A 13,241-nucleotide genomic window follows, 5' to 3' on the forward strand; every position below is an offset into this window, starting at 1 on the left:
CTATTCTGAACTTCCTTAAGTCCAGGAGTGTTCTGAAGTGAGTGCCTGGAGATAGCACATTTATGCCTGAAATGAGCTAGTGGGTGGAAATGCCCCATGTGGACACCCCAGCCAATAGGGCCAAGGTTTGTGGTGCTAACACTACCCTCTTTGGGTATTTTCAAATAAACTCTAGCTATAAGGGCTGGAGGTGTGTGTGGGTAGTGCACTGTGGTAATCCTTTTGTCCTCCCAAATCTAATACTAATTTCCAATTGTTGCCAGCTCTTGTACCCCCAACAAACTCTGAGCTAAAAGTCAGTAGAATCAAGCTGAACTTTTGGCATTCTGTTTCCCTCATTTGAAGTGTGCCCCAAATGTAATATGAAAACTCCCAGCAGATCTGTGAAGCGCAGATCTTGATACTCAAGCAGGATCTGACACTGTGATATCAACAAGAAACCCCCTGTGAAGGAGGACAGTCTGGCCGGGGGGGGGGGCAATAGAAGTGTGCAGGCCTGCATGCTAGCTACATTTGCTTGTGACAGAGTAGGCCTCTTTGAAGTTAATCAAGCCCTTGGGCCCAACTCACAATCCATCCTGTCAAGGGTACAACAACACCTCCCTCACCCAAGGCCTTTTGTCCCTGTCCTGGGAGCAAGTTTACACCTCATTCACACCCATTTCATTTAAATGGCAATTACTGGCTGGCAGACGGGAGAGTGCGGAATGTATATTTAGCTTCCAGGGACCTCAGGCAGGGTGGCAATGAACTTCTGAAAGCCATGTTTCCACAATATTTATTACAAATCGGGTTTCAGCAGTGAATTGGATTTGTAATAAATATTTCAAAAAGTTAAGCAATTTAATTTGTAGCTGTTTCCTAGACTGGGATAACATTATTAAACATAATATTGTATGCCACCTCTTTTCTGTGGAACAGCCAGCCATGCTACAGTGAAAATAGTTTTGAGGGGATTTCCACTGTAAGGACATTTAATCTTTCACATATCCTACTTTTAAATACCATCCCCCCTACCCTACATGCAATAAGGCCTATATTTATAGGTGACTTATAAATATTTAAAAGGAAGGTTGAGGCCTGTCAAAAAGGGGCTATTTTGACAGGTTGAATTTGTAGTTTAAAACTGCACTGCAAGGCTACAATACTAGGTGTGGAGACATGCTTTATAGTGCCACTGAAGTGAATGGCACAATGACTACTGCAGTCTACTGGTAGCACTGAATTTACTGGTCCTAGGTACATTTGGTACCACATACTAGGGACATAAAGGCAAATTAAATAAACCAATCAGGTATATACCAATTTTATCAAGTGGAAAGGAGGAGCACAAACACTTTACCTCTTGTTAGCAGAGATAAACTGCACTGAGTTCCATAGTGAGCAAAACGAAGGTTCAGCAAAAGAAAGCAAAATCATTCGGCGTGACCATGCATAAAGGGCACATTTCCAACACATGGGGACAACAAAGTTAAAGTTCAATGCTTTTTGGCATTTGAAGAACATTTCTGAAGAATGATTTGCAATTCTGTCATCTTGTGTGAGGAAAAAGAGGGAACAGATTTATTTTACAAAAACACATTGGATAAGAAAGTTGTGACAAATATTGAGCTGTTCACGTAAAATCTGAATACATCATTTACTTGCCTACGAGAATACGTTTTTGGGGAGAATTCTAATCAACTTTGTCTTTGATTATTATTCAGAGTGCTGTATATTAGTTCCTCCAAATTCAAGAAAACTTTATGTAACCAATGCATCAGTGGGGTAGCTGATGAGTAGAGCATTCAACTTCAGGCGACTTTTCTTCTTTTACCTGCAAAAGATCTTCTTGTGCAGTGGGATAATAATCAAAATTTAAAGTAACCTGTGAAATATGGAAAAATATTCATGGGTCTCTGTAATGTTGTTTCATTAATATAATGACAGCCCCCAAGAACTCTGCAAGGCTTTACCATTGTGAAGACCACTGGGGGTATGCAGCAACAGAGGACTAAATTATGGAGCAGTGTTATCTGAATTATGTGGCAAATTATGCAGCATTTTGGGGCACATTCGTAGGCAGTATTAGTTTTATCCATTTGAACTTCAAACAACATTTTTGTTGAAATCTGAAAATTATGTGGCAAGTGCAGTAAATCCTTAATTAGAAGGTTAATATCGCCACTACAGAATTGCATAATTTCACTCCACGAACCATTGTTAATTGTTCTATCAACAACTTAAGGATGAAATATAAAAAGAACCAAATCATTTTATTTCTACTAGTTGTCCATCATTGTTAGCTGCACCTAAAAAAAAAACAGCTTCATCATTTTCTCATTTCTCCAGATAAAAGGTGTTTTTTAGCAATACAAAGGGTGTGTTTTTAGTTTTGGCGTTTGAGACTCACCAAACTATTAGTTTAAAAAAAAAAACACAACATAATATACATACATAGAGGAGATTTTGGTCTGTGAGGTTCAGCCATTGGTATGTTTAACTGTCATTCACTACTGCTTCCACCCATCAGAGCATACAGTATGGGGAAATGGGTCAACCACTTTACCAATTGGCTCTCTTTACTTAGATTGTCTGCACAAAGCATGTGGACATTGTTCCCATCTCTCTGAATAGTTCCATTCTTTTTGTATACAAAGCTGGTTCAAGGTGTGTTTTGTATTTTATTTTATATTATATTAATATTGAGTGCTGGTTATACATTTTGACTGCATTTCAGTTGCCCAATTAAATGTTGATTTATTTCCATCTCTGATTTAAATCTGGTGTTATAATGTTGTAGCTGTCTGTGATTGAAGTGCCAAGTTAGCTGGTGAATATTTTGTGTCTCATTCACAAATATTAATAATAAAATGCAAAACACAATGGAGAGGTTTGTTGTTTAAAAAAATATTTGTGAATGTCTTTTCAATTTTTTCATTTTTGTTCCAAGCAAGAGGCTGGCACATTTAGATGCTGACATATCTCTTTTTTATTCTTTTTGCTCCATATGCTTGCAATAATTAAAAAAGATCCACTCCACTAGCTCGACCAAGCCACAACTATTATCTCCGCCAATGCTTCTTTATAAAGTTGTACATTCTGATCTACGTAACAACGTATTGTTAGCTCCTTTTTATTGCTGATAACCAAACAGTTTAGTCCAGCATTTCACTTGCTATAATCAAGTCCCTTTTTAGGTTGAGCATTCGAAACCTATTGTAATTTCTTATGTTGGGTTAAAGCCATCCCCCAGCTTTTGATTTGTTTGTTTGAGTGTGCTTTAAATAAAAATCCTTGATTGCCAGTGGTCAGTCCTGCCTCTTTGTCCCTCCTTTCTCTCTTCTGTTCCTCCCATGCAGCAGGGACTACGTACTGTCTCATCACACTACAGTCCTTTATCTGTTCAGTGGGGGACTACTTTTTTTCTTGGTTTCTTGCTCTGTTTCTGTTTGCCTGTGTGTAGTTTCAGCACTATAGCTGATTACAATTAAATATAGTTTTTCTTCCTCCCACCCCCTCCTAAGTACACAGTTGTAGTGGGGGTACATCTTTCGCCATGCTTCCTTCTTCGCTAGTTATATTTTTTTGCCTTTTTCATTTAGTATTTTGCAGTTTTCGATCTCCACCATCATTTGGTTTTTTTTTGTTGTAGGATATTTACTCGGTTTGGGCTTCCTTCAAATGGAGAGTGGGCTTGTTTTTTTATGTATGGCCTGCAAAAGCTTTCCATTTGTCCCCCTCTTTCATTGGTTCCTGTGCGGGTCACTTACTTTTCCTCCATTTCTATTGGATGAAGCACATTTTCTTGCATTGACCAATGCTTGTTATGTCCATACTCTTTGCTCTCTACTTGCGTGTTGTTTTAAAATGTGTGCGGTTTTCACTTTGCGTCTGCCTTCAGGTGCGGTGTGCCGCCACAGCTCCTTGAAAAATGGCAGCCTTGCTAAGCTGCTTGATGCCGGCCTAGCAGTGTGAGTGCACTGCGCAGGAGAGGGGTGAGTCTGAAGCTCGAGCGGCGGAGACAGCGCTCGGAGTTTCTGGGGTTCTGGGCTGCAGGCCTCGGCTCCTGCTTCTCTGCTCCTCTTTCCTGCAGAAGAGAAAAGAATGCGAGGAATCTGAAAGTGAGTTAATGCTGACATTCACGAACCAGTCGGCAAGAACTTGCAACAATGTGCAGAGCTGAGGGAAACCGAGGCAGCAAGTGAATATTGAAAAGTGCATCAGACACGCCTACCTGAGAGCAGCACTCCCAACAGGGGCCTACGTGATAAGTGCTTTGTTCTTTAAATTTATTTGCAGGCATTTACGAACATTTTACTTTTTGATTTTTTTCTGCATTGCAAGGCGTTAATTTCTTCAGAGCTCCGCTTCGTTCTGTGCTAGTTTGTTTTTCCAAGTCGAGGACATGTGATCAAGCGTCTTAAATCATCAGTAGAAACACGAGACTCAAGCTCTAATCCAGTGATCCTCAAGCGACCAATTTGTGTAATCCTCGGCCAGTCATTCTCCTTCCATTAGCCTCGGTGGCTTTATCTGCCAAAGAGTGCTAACAAATACGTTAATTAGCATGAAGCTGTAAACAAATGTGACTAAGCTTTCAGTGGCTTGTCCGTGCCTTTATGTAATAAAATTCATTCAATCAAAGCTCATCCTATGATGAGCAGTTCAACAAAAGAAAGTTATTTTTCAAAAAGGTGCAGCTTTTTCATAATATATTTTTATTGATTTTCAACTCATACATTTTTCGTACACAAATATTACACTTGGAGAAACAGGACTTATTGCATTAACTCTATATTGTGTTTAATCACATGTAATTTGGTTGTTTTTATTTGAGTCTTCAGGTAGAAAGGCCCTCTCTGCACACCCGTTCATGTTACTTCTGAGCAAAATAAGCATGCAAAATATTACATATCGCTCGTGCCTATCATTATGTCAATGAAATAGTGAAACTGACTCGTGCATCTTCCTCCCTTACAGATCTGTGAATTTATTAATGAAACCCAAGCATTTTATATGAATAATTACATCAATCAATGGAGAAATGATCTAAAATAGTGGATATGGTGCAGTAATGTTAGACATAAATAGAAAGACGTGACAACTAAAGGTGATATGCACAACATTATAATCGAATTTTTGGTGACAATCCTAGCAGCCTCATCATAGTTATTGAGACAATAAATCCTGCAATTACCAAAACATTTGCACGATCATGACTCCACAAGAAAGGAATTATTGAAATTGGGGGAAGAATTTACATAAAGAGCTCGTTTCTGAATCAGAGACCTGTCATTGACATAGAGACCTGTAACATCTAGGTGACGTTACAGGCATTTAAACACACATTAGCCAATATAAATAAAGAATAAAGAACACATTTTTGCCTACATTGCGTTACTGTACATTAATCCATGTTCAGACAACTGCAAATTTCTTTCACATAGCCTGCACCAGCAGAGTTTTAGGGGTATGCTGTAACAATGACCAACCAAATCAAGCCATGATAATAGATCCCTGTAAGATTAGATGAAACATAACATAAAAACACTTCATACTGTTTCTTTTATGATAGCTAATATTGCTTAGCATTCTGAAACTTGAGAGCTCACGGGGGATGAGCGATACTACAACTCCCAGAATGCAGAACACGGGTTTCTCCAACCTGGATTAGCGCAGGTTGTGTAATACATCATGAGGTAACTTGCCAGCACTGCCCAAACCAGTGTTCAGATATTGTTGTTTATAAACACCTATTAATTTGTTAAAATATCTGAATGTTTTTTCCTTTGCACGCCCTCCCAAACTCTTATGATGTGGGAGTAGTGTGTTATCGTGTTTGTAGAATAAGTGCTCCTTCAATTTATCTGCTGGTTGGAAGTCACCTTGCAATGGTTTCTTGCAATGATACGCACTTGCACGTGGTAGAGCTTTACAGTAACAATTGAAAATTGCATCAGATTTCTTATCACCTGTGAGCAGAGGGCAGGTCTTGCGCCGGCAGCTTTTGTTATGGCGCTGCAAGGTTTCTTAACTATGTCTGCCCAGTACCAATGCTAAAATTGAGAATACAAGGGGCAGGTGTCCAAAATTGGTGCAGGGAGGCTGGATTGGCACCGTAGCAATGATTAGTGCAGCAGTCACAGTTGCACCATGGATGATAGCTATAACGTGCACCGGCACTGAAATCATGTTTTTAATACGAAACGAGTGGGCAAGAGAACCAGATTTACTTGCTTATACTAGGGCCTTTGATTCCCTCATACGCCCCTCGCCTGGATCCATACCAGATTATCAGGATAGCAGCATAGGATAAATTTATACACAGTTCCACAAGTAATTATTTACATAGGGGATGGTTATCTGAAAATGTGGCATTTGATCATCTCCTCACTCTCTGTCCTTTTGCTTCACGCTGCTCTCCTCTTCCTCACACTCCTTCTTTTTGCCTCGTGCTGCTCTTTTCCTCCTCACTCTTCGTCCTTGTGCCTCATGCTGCTCTTCTCTTCCTCACTCTCCGTCCTTGTGCCTCACGCTGCTCTTCTCCTCCTCACTCTCCGTATGTGTGACTCACGCTGCTCGTCTCCTCAGTCTCCATCCTTGTGCCTCACGCTGCTCTTCTCCTCCTCACTCTCTGTCCTTGTGCCTCACGCTGCTCTTTTCTTCCTGACTCTCCGTCCTTGTGCCTCACACTGCTCTTCTCTTCACTCTCCGTCCTTGTGCCCCATGATGCTCTTCTTCTCCTCAGTCTCCTCCTTGTGCCTCACGCTGCTCTTCTTTTTCTCATCTCCGTCCTTGTGCACGTTGCTCTTCTCTCCTCACTCGCCTTCCTTGTGCCTCACGCTGCTCTTCTCCTCACTCTCCTTCCTTGTGCCTCACACTGCTCTTCTCCTCACTCTCCATCCTTGTGCCTCACGCTGCTCTTCTCCTTGCTCTCCATCCTTCTGCCTCATGCTGCTCTTTTCCTCCTCACATTCTGTCCTTGTGCCTCACGCTGTTCTTCTCCTCTTCGCTATTCATCCATGTGCTTCACGCTGCTCTTCTCCTCACTCCCCATCCTTGTGCTTTCAATAACAGGTAATGTGGTCTGATACTGCCGTCTTGGAGTTCTTTATCAGACCAAGTGACACGGCTACCTGCACACATGCACTCACACTCACACATATGCTTTTGGTCAGCCTCTTTTAGGCATTGATCAGTTAGGACATCTTCTATATGTTGGATCACAGACAATAGCAACAAATCGGCACAATTAAAGCACAAGCAGGGCACAAAACACCAGTGAAATATAACACAACAACCACAGTGCAACATAACAACTTCACATTGCAGTAATTCTGCACAAAATCACAGCAGCACAAAAAAACAACAGAGCTCATCACCACCACAACAAAATGTCGTACAACTAGTATGTACAAACATTCTTCTCACACATTACTACCTCGAAAAACTGCTTTCATAATACAGTGGTAAACGGAGTTTGCACCAAGCACTGCCTGGTTTTACCCCAAAAGGCATGAAACAAGACTACTCAAAAATGTTTTGTGATTGGTCCCAGACCTCCAATGTTCTTTTGAGTAATCAGCACAGCAAACGGAAATAATCTCTTCATTATTACTACTTCAAATGATGCTGTTCGAATAATTATGGAACACAATAACATGAAACAGGAATGTACCAATCCATTTGTGTAATCAAATTTGAATGCAGTTATGATGAGTATTGCATCACTCAGGGAGAGGACAGAAACTAACTTTGATCAGTGCCTTAGTGGTAGATTGAATTTTTGCAACAATAAAAAATATAACAAATTTGGCACCTAAAATGTTGCTGGGATTACTGGCAGCATAGGCCATGATTAAGTCATGATTTCCCCACAACTAGCTTATTCAGTGTGTGTGCAGAAACATGGCATATTCAAGAAGTAGAGAAAAATTATGTGGAGTTATTTACAAAAAAGCAAAGACCATGGTGGAGCTACAGGTGAACTTATTTCATTGTTGTGTACTGCATGTTTTAAAAACAGCTCAACAACAGTTTGTTGTGACTAATCTTCACCTCTGTTTCCTAGGTGGGAGAGGTGGTGGGACAGCCATTGACATAAACTGTGCAGATATCAAAAATACTCACTGTGAGACTGTCTCTGAAACAAAAAGCACTTATTGACCATTGAAGGATGAAAGGTTAAGTTAGCCCTGCCCATAGGCAAACCTAAGATCCTGATATATCTGCCTTCTCCACCAAAGGTGTTCACCTCCTTTTGGGCAGGATGGCGCTTATAAAAAAAATGAGTCCTCATTGTGTGTGGAAGAGGCAGCTTTATTGAGACAAGTGCAAACTTCAGTTATGCAAAAATCATAGCATCTAGCCATACAGCTATTTAAAACTGGCATCACGAGACATTATAACAACTAAACATCCACAGCCCCTGTTTCCTAAAGAACCTCTCAAATGCCCATGCCAAACACAAACTCTCTAATCTCTCCTCACTCAAAACTTCACACATCCAAAACTCTTGCGTGTCTTCCAAACATTTGTCTTCCTCTTGCTTTTTAAATTGGCCCGTACCCCGGAATTTCTTAACTGGGTCTTAACCTGACCAATTTCCCTTGAAATAACTTGAAACCTTTCAACTAACCACTTCACACTTGCACCTGCTCACCATCAACAAAGGAGACAACCATCAGAACCTTAAATACACAGAACAAAACCTGTCTTACTAAAAACTGCCACCTCGACATAAGGCCAAATCAAAGCCCCAGAAAAGCGAAAACCTCATTAATACTACCCCATTGCCTGGGAGGGAGGGCAGGAAATTTTCAGCACCTTCCGACCGACGTGTGTTAGACCTGGCACATTGGCGTGAGTCTCCCTTCCATTTTTTCGTTGTGCCTCATGTATTTTTTGTTGGTGTTAGCTGCTCAGGGCACTGTAGCACTGCTGTCCAGTGCCACAGTGCAAGTGCTCCCTATTGTAAATTCATGTATGTGTGATTCCATGATTGGTCGGTTTGGTTTACTTGTCAGACCCTAGTACAGTGCACCAGGAATGCCCAGGGCTTATAATCCAAATACTGCTGGTGGGCTTGCAGCACTGGTTGTGCCACCCACAGAAGCAGCCTGTGAACATGTGTCTAAGGTCTGCCATTGCAGAGCCTGCGTGCAGTTTGGTACTGTCATGCTGACTGGGCAAGTGCACCCACTTGCCAGTCCCTAAACCTTCCCTTTTCTTCATATCAGACACCCCTATGGTAGGCCCAAGGGCAGGGTGCATTGTAAGGATAAGGTAGGACATGCCCTGATGTGGGTCGCATGTCCTAATAGTGAATTACAGCCATTTTCGTTTTTCACTATTGCAAGGCTAACTGTTCTCCATAGGCCAGAATGGGCAGTTTGGTTATTACATTTTATAATCCTAACTGACACAGAGAACATGGTAGAAATTCGAATTTAGTATGCCTGAACTCAGGATGATAAAATACATCTTTTAGTAAAGTTGGTTTTAACATTCTGTGTTTGAAAATGCCACTTTTAGGAAGTAGGCATTTTCTTGTCTAACCATTCAAACCTGCCTCTGCTAGGCTGTGTGTATTCCTTTGTCTGGAGTTTGAGTGACAGGGCTGGGAATTCCAGGAGACTGGGTGAGGTGTCCCAGTGGTGAATAGAGAGCTCTACATCCAGATGGGTGGGAGGAGCTGCACCTGGGACCTGAATAGGGCTGTGCCTGCCTTCCACAATGCTGGCTCCACCTCCTGTGGGGCGTCTAATGTTTCTGCCCTGCACTGTGAAAGGAAAGGAGAATCCTGGTAAACAGAGTGCTCAGGAACTGGTTTAGACTGGGCAAAGGCCCCTCTGCCTTCAGAGGACAAAGAATTTCTGGGTATAAATATTGGGACCCTGATCCCAAGAATTTAGATCACTTTAGGAAAACAAGAAGAACCTCTGCTGAGGGAGGAACCAGAAGAAGCTGAGGAGGAAACTATCCCTGAAACTGGGGGATTGGCCTTCAGTGGTTGCCTTACTGCCAAAGAGAGGAGAAAGGAACTTTGTGTGTACTTTTGCTCAACTTGTGAAGGATCTCCAAGGGCTTGGAATAGAGCTTGCCTTCTGCTGAAGTCTCAGGAACAACAGACATCACCCCCCAGCTCCCAAGAGTTCTTTGGAAGTGCTTGCTGCTGTTGTTGGGCCTTCTGAGGGACTGCATGTCGCAAGGAGCTGGAAGCGCGACTCAAGAAGGAGAAGCGTGCCACCGTCGGAGCTGTTGTCGTCGCATCTCGTAAAGTGTGTCGCCGCTGCAGCATCGCATCGAGCGGAAGCGTCTCGCATCATCCAGGAAGTGTCTCGCAACGCTGAAGAAGCGTGTCGCCATCGCAGCCATCGTAGCTGATGCATTGCACCACATCAAGAGAAGAGTCTCGCATCAAGGAAGAAGTGTGTCGCCATCGCAGCCATCATAGTTGTCGCATTGCACCGCATCAAGAAAAGCGCCTCGCATCCACGGAGAAGCATGCTGCTGTTGGAGCTGCTGTCATCGCATCGCGTAAAGGGGTGTCGCCGCTGCAGCATCGCATCGAGCGGAAGCATCTCGCAAACGTCGGAGAAGAGTGTCGCTGCCAAGGCCGCTGTCATCGCATCGCGTAAAGGGTGTCGCTGCTGCAGCTGACGCATCGAGTCTAGTCTTCTCGCAACCTCGGAGAAGCGTAATGCATCTGGAAGATCTTCACGTCTTTATTTCTTTGCACCAAAAACTTCATCGCATCAACATCATTGCAACAATTTTGTTGCCCTGCGTGTCGCATCTAAAAGGTACATTGACTTAAAGTGTCGCATTTAAGAACTTAAGAGAACTAAGCAAAATTCTACCATCTAAAATAACAGTATTGTGTATTTTTGTCGTTTAATGGTCTTGTGGTAAATCTATAAAAAGAATACTTGTTTTTGATATAAAACCTGTGTGGTGTCCATTTGTAGTGTTGTCACTTGGTTACTGTATGTGTTCACAAATGCTTTACAAACTGCCTCTGAGATAAGCCTGTCTGCTCGTGCCAAGCTACCAAGGGGGTAAGCAGGGGTTATTTTAGGGGCGTACGCCCTTACCCTGACTAGAAGAGAGGGTCCCTATTTGTCACAAGTGCATACCTGTGCCAACTAGAGACCCCCCGAGTCTAACAACATGTTATGACCTCTCTTAACACGAACGGTCACTCTTCAAACGTCCCCACTTAATTGTATCTGACCCCGCCCCTTAGGGGTACCCACCAATACCTGACTCCCAGGTCCCCGGACTACACCACCTGCCTGGAAAGTCTTGGATGGGTAGGTCTAAAGATCCCCCACACCCTCAAGGGACAGGACTGCATGTCCAGAGACCACATGAGGCTGCTTAAATGAGACAGGTGCAACTTGTTATGCACACACCTTGGCATCTAGCCATACAAATTATTTAATCCCGGGGCCTCACTAGACATTATTACAATATTATAATTCGGCTTTCCTGTTTTCAGTTTCTATTTTTGTTCAATTCTGGTGGGGTTTTTTCAGTACCTTAAAAAAACAGTGGTTATCAGTGGTTACATATTTCTGAGCCATTAAAAACAACAGAGACAGTGTTTTTCCGGTGTTTATGGAATTTTAATTTAATTTTAATTATTGCTTGCTTTCTGCACTGATAGTGCATGTGACAGGGTATATGAGATCCAAATACATTTTTACTGCACCAGAATGGACTACAAAGTCAATAGCACTCTTCATTAACTCTGAAGATTGTAAAGATTCTTTCAGCATACCGTCTAGCAAATGACAATGATCTCTTACAGGGAAGCACTTCAGCTCAGTTATCGATTTTGACAGACCATCATACAACTTTTTCACATACGTAGCTGAATTACTGCAAATCCAAACAATATCACTCCAATCTTTATTGAACTTGAAATATTAACACTGCATCTTTAGACCAAAGACCACAAAACTGAAAAAAGCAGAAGGAGACAATGTTTTATTGACATCCCTAAACAACAAAACTCAAGCAGAATAATGTTAGCACATTCTTTCTTGATGCTACCTTGTATAACAAAGTTACATTGTATTGGCCCCTTCAGAAAGATATAAAAATGTCTCTTTCACTCATCTCATCCTTTCTTTGAATGGCACTTAGTTTGTGGCTGCAAAGGTGTTTTTTCAGTGTTTATATGTTTACACCGGTGAGGGCTATTTTCCTTTCGGTGGCGTTTTATCAGTTAATATAGGGTTAAACCAGATAGCCTAATTAAAATTAACATGCAACCTCCTTTAAACAACCCTTCAAAGGCCATGCCAAACACAAACTCTCCAATCTCTCCTCACTCAGCACTTCACCCATAAAAAACTCTTGTGTGTCCTCCAAACATTTGCCTTCCTCTTGCCTTTTAAATTGCCCCTCCCTCCCCTCTCCCCCTGCATCTCTCAATTGGGTCTTAACCTTACCATTTGCCCTTAAAATAATTGTAAAACTGTTCAACTAACAGCCGCCAGGGAAAACATCCTGAGTATTTTTCTGCCCCGTGCTTAAAGCTGTTTCTTTCAACAATTCTGACAGCACCGTCATCAACTGCAGTAAGTAAAAATCCCCAGCAATGACTGATGGACCCCTTTAGTCTCTAAAGAAATGCACCTATTCATACCTGAATCGCCATGTTCAATCTTTTTCCTTCCCCCAGATTTTTTTAATTTCTCGGTTACATTTCCTCCTCGCCCTGTCAATCACCCTAGGCCTCCTAGCTCCTCTCCAATCTCTCTGCAGCAAAAAAGCAGTTCACACAATCATCATCCCTGCCCAAATTCGCTTAATTTCATGTAAATCAACTTTGACACATTTTGTTATGGCCAAACCATTAATTTTATCTAAATTTTTCTCCCCCAAATGTAGCATCAGGACAATGAAAACATTTCTTCAGACATTCTAACTTAGGCAATAACTTAAACCAACGCATTCCACCTTTGCCAAACCATCTTAACTGAATTTTCAAACCATCAAAACCCAATTCTATGCTGTACTTTCTGTATTCAGCCTGTCGTTCAGCCCATTTTTCATAAGAGAGCCCGCAAATACAGGCCTCGATGTGCTCTCGCCCAAGCTTTGCAATACACCCTACAACAAATAGAAAAAGAAACATTAATAACCCTCTCTGCCAGGTCAAACCCCATCTCATGTATCCTTTGTAGAACTTTCACCTCCTCACCCATGAATATTGTGCCCCGCACAACCATGAAACTCTGCCACAG

The sequence above is a fragment of the Triturus cristatus genome, chromosome 5_2, assembly GCF_964204655.1.
Source record: "Triturus cristatus chromosome 5_2, aTriCri1.1, whole genome shotgun sequence".
Taxonomy (NCBI): domain Eukaryota; kingdom Metazoa; phylum Chordata; class Amphibia; order Caudata; family Salamandridae; genus Triturus; species Triturus cristatus.